Source organism: Podarcis pityusensis (genome assembly GCF_964106645.2).
Source record: "Podarcis pityusensis genome assembly, chromosome: 7".
Taxonomy (NCBI): Eukaryota; Metazoa; Chordata; class Lepidosauria; order Squamata; family Lacertidae; genus Podarcis; species Podarcis pityusensis.
In genome coordinates, this window is record NC_138031.1 from 52,491,443 (window position 1) to 52,498,594 (window position 7,152).

Sequence of the window (7,152 nt, forward strand, 5' to 3'; positions counted from 1 at the left end):
CCTAAACTTTTTTTCCCTCTTCTCCTTACTGTATTGTCATTATCTTATTCGATTAGTCATACAAGCCATCCTCAGCAGTGGAGATCATGTATGTGCTGACATCACAATGTCTTAGCCAATCAAGTTAGCTAACTGGCAATGTCACTGAGGTAAAACACTGATGCTTTAGATGTTGGGCAATCATTGCTGAATGCTCATGGGACTCCTCGTCAATCTATAAATGGAAAACTATGGCTTTTTGACGCTGCAAAAAAATTAACTTCCCTATTTTGATTCAGTCCTTAATATAATGTCCCAATCCATCTCTTTTACCAAATCAAACATGGGAAAGTAAGAACACCTAAAAGTGGAGTCCTATAGATGCTCACTTGGAAGTATGCTCTATCAAATATTGAGATTTGCTGCAGAGTTGGTGCAGATAGGATGGTGCTGTAAATTGGCTTGGAAAAGACCAGTGGTATGTGCCACACCCATTTTTATTTAAAATATTGCTTAGAGACAGTGAAAAAACTCTTTACATCAGAGGACAAAGTGTATTTTAGCTGTACAGTGCAAACTTGGATATGTATACATGGAAGTAAGTCTCATTATGGTTTGTTGGGCTTACTCCCAGGAAATAAGATACCAGAATACAGCTGCAATCTTATGATATTCATGAGGGTAAGTCAAATTGAATTCATAGAGTGTAGGAATGTGCTGTTCGATGTTTGGGAGGGGGAAGAGTTTCAGTATGTTAACCATGTGCTTAAATGAAACTGTTTGTTATCCATTAAATAATTCACTGTGACCTTTCAAACCAGGTCTGGACAAGGTCAATTATAATAAAATTATTGAATGGTTTAGTGAGAACAGCGTAGGGTCAGCTCGATATGGCTCAGCTACCTGCAAAATGTGAATCTATAAAATTTCAGTCTGATTCATAGATGGGGGAATGTTCTTGGGACCCTCCAGCTATGACTATTTGCTTTTACAAAAAGTGAACACTCTTTCGCCCTAGCTACTTTGTTCCAGATGAAATCTGTTAGGAACATATTACCATCACATCAGCATACGATGCAATTACCATTTGATTTCCATTTTACAAGTTTGTTAAATGGATGCAATCATCTCTCAAATCTCTTGAAAGCATTGTTATGATGAAAAGAGCACATAAGAAAAGGACCCACATGTTTCTTTGATACATTTTTATGATATAAAATGAGAGGCAAGATCACAATTCCTTTCTCTCTCTGCTGGATACAGGGGGAAATTCCTCAACACATTTATCTGCAATGATGCACCATCTCGTAACTCCTTTGCATTCAAGAGTGGCAAATTTAAAAGTATACTGGTTTGTAAAAACATTATGCAGTAGATGTATAGCTTTGCCTCACTTTGGTGGGTGGTGGGGAAATGATGCAATAATTGATATCATGCAGTGATGTCTACATTTACTGCACTTGCTTTATGATGATATTATTCTGTCTGAATGTTAATACAGAACTGGGCACCTCACTGAAAGGAGTCAGTTGACTCAACTGGCTTGTGGCCCCTCCCAAGGCCAGATATACACCATGTCCTCCCCCACTTCCTGCTGGTCTTCCTTTGTTCTAATACCTTGCTCCGCCTCCTGCTTCTTGGAAACTCAGGTGCAGCCAATTCCTCCTCCTCTGGAGTTGAATCCAGCCCCCTCCTACCACCTGCATCCTGCTCTTTCATCTCTGTGCCGCTGCAAAAACTTACAGGCAGCATTCCAGAGCGAGACGGGCTTATCTCACTTTTGTTGTGTGAAAGAATCAAGTTTCTGTTTTCCTCTGCCTTTTCCTCCCCCTCTGCAGATTCCTCTCTGCCGACCATGTCTCCGACAGAGTTACAAATACTTTAGAAGTAATATAAAAGGTCCTTTACTAATGAGAAAGTCAGTCCCCATGGAGCACAAGCACTATACAAAGACAATATATACTCTGCCCATCTTGTTTAACAGCTAATAATTTCCTCATTTATTTACTTAATCCTTTGTGGCATATGACCAACGGCTCAGACCCCCAGTACTTAATTCCTGCAATGAAAAGTACCGGGGTCTAATTCTGGCTGGAAGATTTCTGCTTTGGAGCTTCTTCCTCCTAATAATAGATGTTTGTATGGTTGGTGATAGTCATTCAGTAGCAGGGGAGATTGAGGAGTGGGGGGAGTCCCAGCGTGGGCCCAACTTGGGAATGTTTTGAACATTAAGCCATTGTTTCTCTTTTAAATTCCTTTTTTCTTTAATGATTTTGTTTGTGGATTTTATTAGTGCTGGACTCTAATGAAGGTGAAATATTGTGGACCGAACTTTAGCATTGCTTTCATGAGTGATGCCAAAATAGCCCTTGAAGACTGTAATAATATTTGGGGTTTGAATGCTATTGATTTTATGGTGAGGATTGAGCAAATTGATGGAGGATAAGACTATATTCCACCTCCACTACCAGAGGCAGTGTGCCTACAAATGCCAGTTGCCAGGAATCAAAAGGGGGGAAAGTGATGCTCTCTCATGACTTGATTGCGGGTCTCCCACAGGCAGCTGGTTAGCCACCATGAGGTAAAGGTAAAGGATCCCTGGATGGTTAAGTCCAGTCAAAGGCAACTATGGGGTTGCGGCGCTCATCTCACTTTCAGGCTGAGGGAGCCGGCGTTTGTCTACAGACAGCTTTCTGGGTCATGACTTAACCACATGACTAAACCACTTCTGGTGCAATGGGACAGTGATGAGTGCCAGAGTGCATGGAGATGCTGTTTACCTTCCTGCCTCAGCAGTACCTATTTATCTACTTGCACTGGCGTGCTTTCGAACTGCTAGGTTGACAGAAGCTGGGACAGAGCAATGGGAGCTCACCCTGTCGCAGGGATTCAAACAGCCAACTTTCTGATCAGCAAGCCCAAGAGGCTCAGTGGTTTAGACCACAGTGCCACTCACATCCCTCACCCACCCAGGATGCTGAACTAGGTGGGGCAATGGGCAGGCTTTTCTTATATTCTTACCATTATTGTAGATGAGATGGCAGAAGACTGTCCATTCCCCCCTTCCTTTTAAAAAGCACAAATGCACCAACACTACAAGCAGCAACAGAACTACTATCTGAGTGCCTCTACTAACAAAAGAGGGGAGACAAGAGAGTTCAGGGACCCTCCAAGGCACAGGAGAAGATAGTATGGTGAGGATGACAGAGGGAAGGTCAATCTGCAAAAATGGTCTCTGCTTCCCCTCGGCAACAGAGGTGCCTCAAGTAGATCAAAAGAGGTTCTATGAGCTCCAGGGCACCAACCAGGCCATCTCAAGCAAACCGAAAACAGAATATAATATTTGTTATTCTGAGAGATCAGTTTGTTTTGTTTTATGAGCAAAGCAGGCTGCTGAAGATTTGCAGAAAGTCTCATTCTAGGAACCAGGTGAAGGCTGCTCCAAGGAACCACACTTCCTTCTCAGCTGCTCATGATATATTGCTGATCTGATGCCTGCATTAGTTCTAACACATGCTGATCGTAAAATCCTGTTGTCTTATAATGTCATGTACTGTACTTGCCGACACCTCACAAAACCAGCAATTCATAATGAAGAAAGAACGGAACCACCAATGAAAATTAATGAGATTTATAGTTACAATTATTTCCTTATAAATATTCATTGCCCGTATATCTTTCTTATAGATGGTGCAGGGTCTCCTTGTAAGATCTTAAAAGTGTGGTCGGTACCAGGAGAGGCAGTTTGCTAGGTATCTTGGTCCCAAATTCTTTAGGCTTTAGATGTCAGTAACAAAATATTGAACTTGACTTGGTAGCAAACAGGCAGTCAATGCAGTCCTTCAGACACCCTACCAGCTGCATGTTGTACTAGTTGCAACTTCCAAACTAGGTGCTGGATAGCCCCTCATATAGAGAATTACAATAGTCTGATTGTGAGGTTACCAATGCATGGACCACCATGCTACCCTTGTCCAGGAATGGTTATAATTAACCAGCCAACTGAAATTGGTAATGGGAGTAGATTTTGCACACAATAGCAATTTCCATTCCTATGGTTTCTAGCAACTGGTATTCAGAAGGATTACTGGACACAACTGTGAAGACAGAGCAGAGCCATCATATCAGCTGGTACTGATAGATGATTACTCATGGATGGAGGGGAGGCAATAAAGTAGATATTTTTCACTGTATTTACCATCATGCAATTTGCACAATTATGTGCTCTTATGCATGTCCAGTTGCCCTCACAATGAGACTTATGCCACTTCTGCAGCCTACTTCGCTGGCCAGAGATTCCAGCCTGTCTCCCAGCCTGTTTCGCTGGCCAGAGCTTCCCGGTAAGCAAGCATGTAAGTAAGCATTAGAAATCCCCTCTATCATAGAAGTGCCTGCTTCACTGGTAATGCTGAAACAGTGGAATCTTCAAGGTGTGTTCGCAAGGACTCCAAATAGATATATATTTCTTGATTTTTTTGGCACTGCTGCCAGAAACCTACCAAGGGATCTTCTAAAATGCAGATTGGTGCAGCCAAGCGTAAGAAATAAAAAATGACAACTTGGATTTTTAGCTTTAAACTTCCTGAAAGCTTGATTCCTATTCCTATTATTCCAATGAGGATTGATTCATATTAAAATTCCAACCCATTTTAGTCTTTGTAATGAGCCTAAAATAGCTGCCAGCTTGCAGTGCTGGAATTAATGATAATTAAATGTAACACAAAATGTATTTCCATATTTTGTATTGCTCAAATGATTTCATCTCAGATGTACTCTGATTCTTTTTTAGCGATGACTACTTCTATTTAATCTCTTTTCCAATTTTAATTTGAATTTCATATTGTTCCTGACTGTTTAATGAATATTTTGGGAGATGGCCATAGTGTTGTTAATTATACCAGAGACTGAGTATAATTAATTCTTTTGGACCCAAAGTCAGTTGGTTAATCGATTTCTGATGGAACTGGAGATTAAACACAGATAGTTCACTTTTTCTTTCATTCATTTTAATTTTCTCCTCTTCAGTTCAACTATGGAAAGGCGTTGCTGGTAAATCAATTCAGGGGCACATTTTGGTCATTATCCAGGTGCTAATAAATGGATGATCCTTTCAGCTATTCACCTTCCTATCGAGCTTTCAGTGGGCAGGTGTATAGGGATTTCAAGTTTTGTTCTGCCAAACTTATTTATAATTCATATTTCAGTTATGTTTAAATGTCTGTCAACAGGAAGAACTATGCTTAAGTGCAAAATGAAAAAGTATCCGGATGTCGTTCTCCAGGAGATCTAACAAAAGCAACTTGGAAAGAGGTTGGACTGAGGCAGAAGTCAATCTTCATGTAAATGCAGAATAAATTTATGCAGCTAAATTTGATTTTTAGATAATGGTTTTAAAGGGCTTAAGTGAGCACTGGCAATATATTAGTATTCTGGGCAGGGTCTGCTTCCATGTATTTTTTTTTTTTCTGAGGCTATAAATAATGGTGTGTTTTAATTTTTGACAGCAGGAAAAGCCCCAAAGGCTCTGAGGAGATAATAAAAAAGGCTGAATGGGAAAAAAAATTAAAGCAGAACAAATGCAGAACCTTCCAGCTAGTCAATGAGAGCAACCTTGAACATTTTTCATTTACTGCTATTCAGATATGAATGGATAGCTTTAGGTTCCACTCAACATTGTCTCATTGCCCTGCCCTTTTTTCTTGCTACTGCAAAGTGGCTTAGCTGAAGGATTGTTTATGTTGTTTTCTAACAGCTCCAGCCTACAGAACCTATACTGTTTAGATAGGAGTCAACAGATCTCCAATGTCAGATAACACTGGGTGGGTGACTGACAGGTTGGTATGTTGGTCACGTTTGACCTAATCCAGTGGTCTGCAGGGCTCAAGATGGCAGGGTGGAAGATGGATGTGCAAGCTTCTCTATTCTTCCTTCTTCCTTCCCCAGAGCTGGATTTAGGTTTGAGGAGGCCCTAAGCTACTGAAGGTAATGGGGCCCTTTATATATCCAGCTGTCCTTTGTCAACAACCAATTGTCACTGTTTTTTGTGTTGAATATAAGATATATGGTAATTTATGGACCTAATAGGTATCTAAAGCATTTTGCACATAACAAAATATGTATTTTATCAAATAATTGTTGAACTGAAATACAATTAAGAAGAAGTATATTAATAGTGAAATACAATTAAGAAGTAGTATATTTTTGGGTGGAGCCCAAGAGAGAGGGGCCCTAAGCTATAGCTTGTTTAGCTTATATGTAAATCCAGCACTGTCCTTCTCCACCCCCCAATACATATTTTTGTATATATATTTTTTGTACATATTTTTTGTACCTCCCCATTACTCCCAATGGGAGGGAAAATAAATTTGCCAGGTCCAGGACTGCCATACTTACCTCCCTCCCCATTTGGGGGCATAATGAAGGAATTGGGGAGGTTTTCAATCCCTAACCTCTTGCTCTCCACCTCTGCCATGCCCCCAGCACACACACCTTTTGCTGGAAGCACTGTTAGAGAGTACTGACAGCAGAGTGACAAAGGCAGTGGAGCTTCCCAACCTGTAACAGAATGGTTTGCAAGGGCAGATTTTCCCCTACATCTGTAGTTCTCTTTTTCTGTGGGATCTGCTGTATCATTCAATCCTGACAAGCCCTCCCAGGCACCACAGGATCGTAGCCTTACCCAAATATATTAGAGTGGATGTTTCCTACTTAACATACTCCCTGTATATTTTTTCTGTGTGCTCTACAATAGATGATTTCCTCTTATGCTTCATTTCTTATTTCTAGGAACCATGTCAAGATGGTCACATTAACATTCATCGTGAGGATTGCGCTTTCAGAAGTCAGACATAAAGGACAAACAACTCTCCATGCAGCATTTGCTGTATTGGTCCTAATTTATCTTTCCAAATGTAATTATATTTATGCTGATTATGATAGTGATGATGATGATGATGCAAGTGCTAATAACTATAACAGCTGGTGCTGTATAAGTTACTGCAAGTTAAATTGTTTTCAATTTTTTTAAAAATAATAATCTGATCCATTATTCTGCAGGATATTGCTAAAGGGATCTATCACTCAGAGGATGCCAAAAATTATCACTATATTTATTTTCACTGTGAGTCTGTAGGAGAATGCAAGGATGTTTGGCAAGGGTAGTGTATGCTAGCT

At 40.3% G+C, this 7,152-nt stretch overlaps 1 long non-coding RNA gene across 1 annotated transcript; it reads left to right on the forward strand.

Annotated features, from left to right (window-relative positions):
- Nucleotides 1–201: 201 nt before the first annotated feature.
- Nucleotides 202–6,833, forward strand: LOC308480994. The gene is made up of 4 exons (XR_013988394.1): nucleotides 202–457; nucleotides 5,208–5,318; nucleotides 5,732–5,961; nucleotides 6,766–6,833. It is a non-coding gene; the product is annotated as an uncharacterized lncRNA (long non-coding RNA).
- The last annotated feature ends 319 nt before the right edge of the window (nucleotides 6,834–7,152 follow it).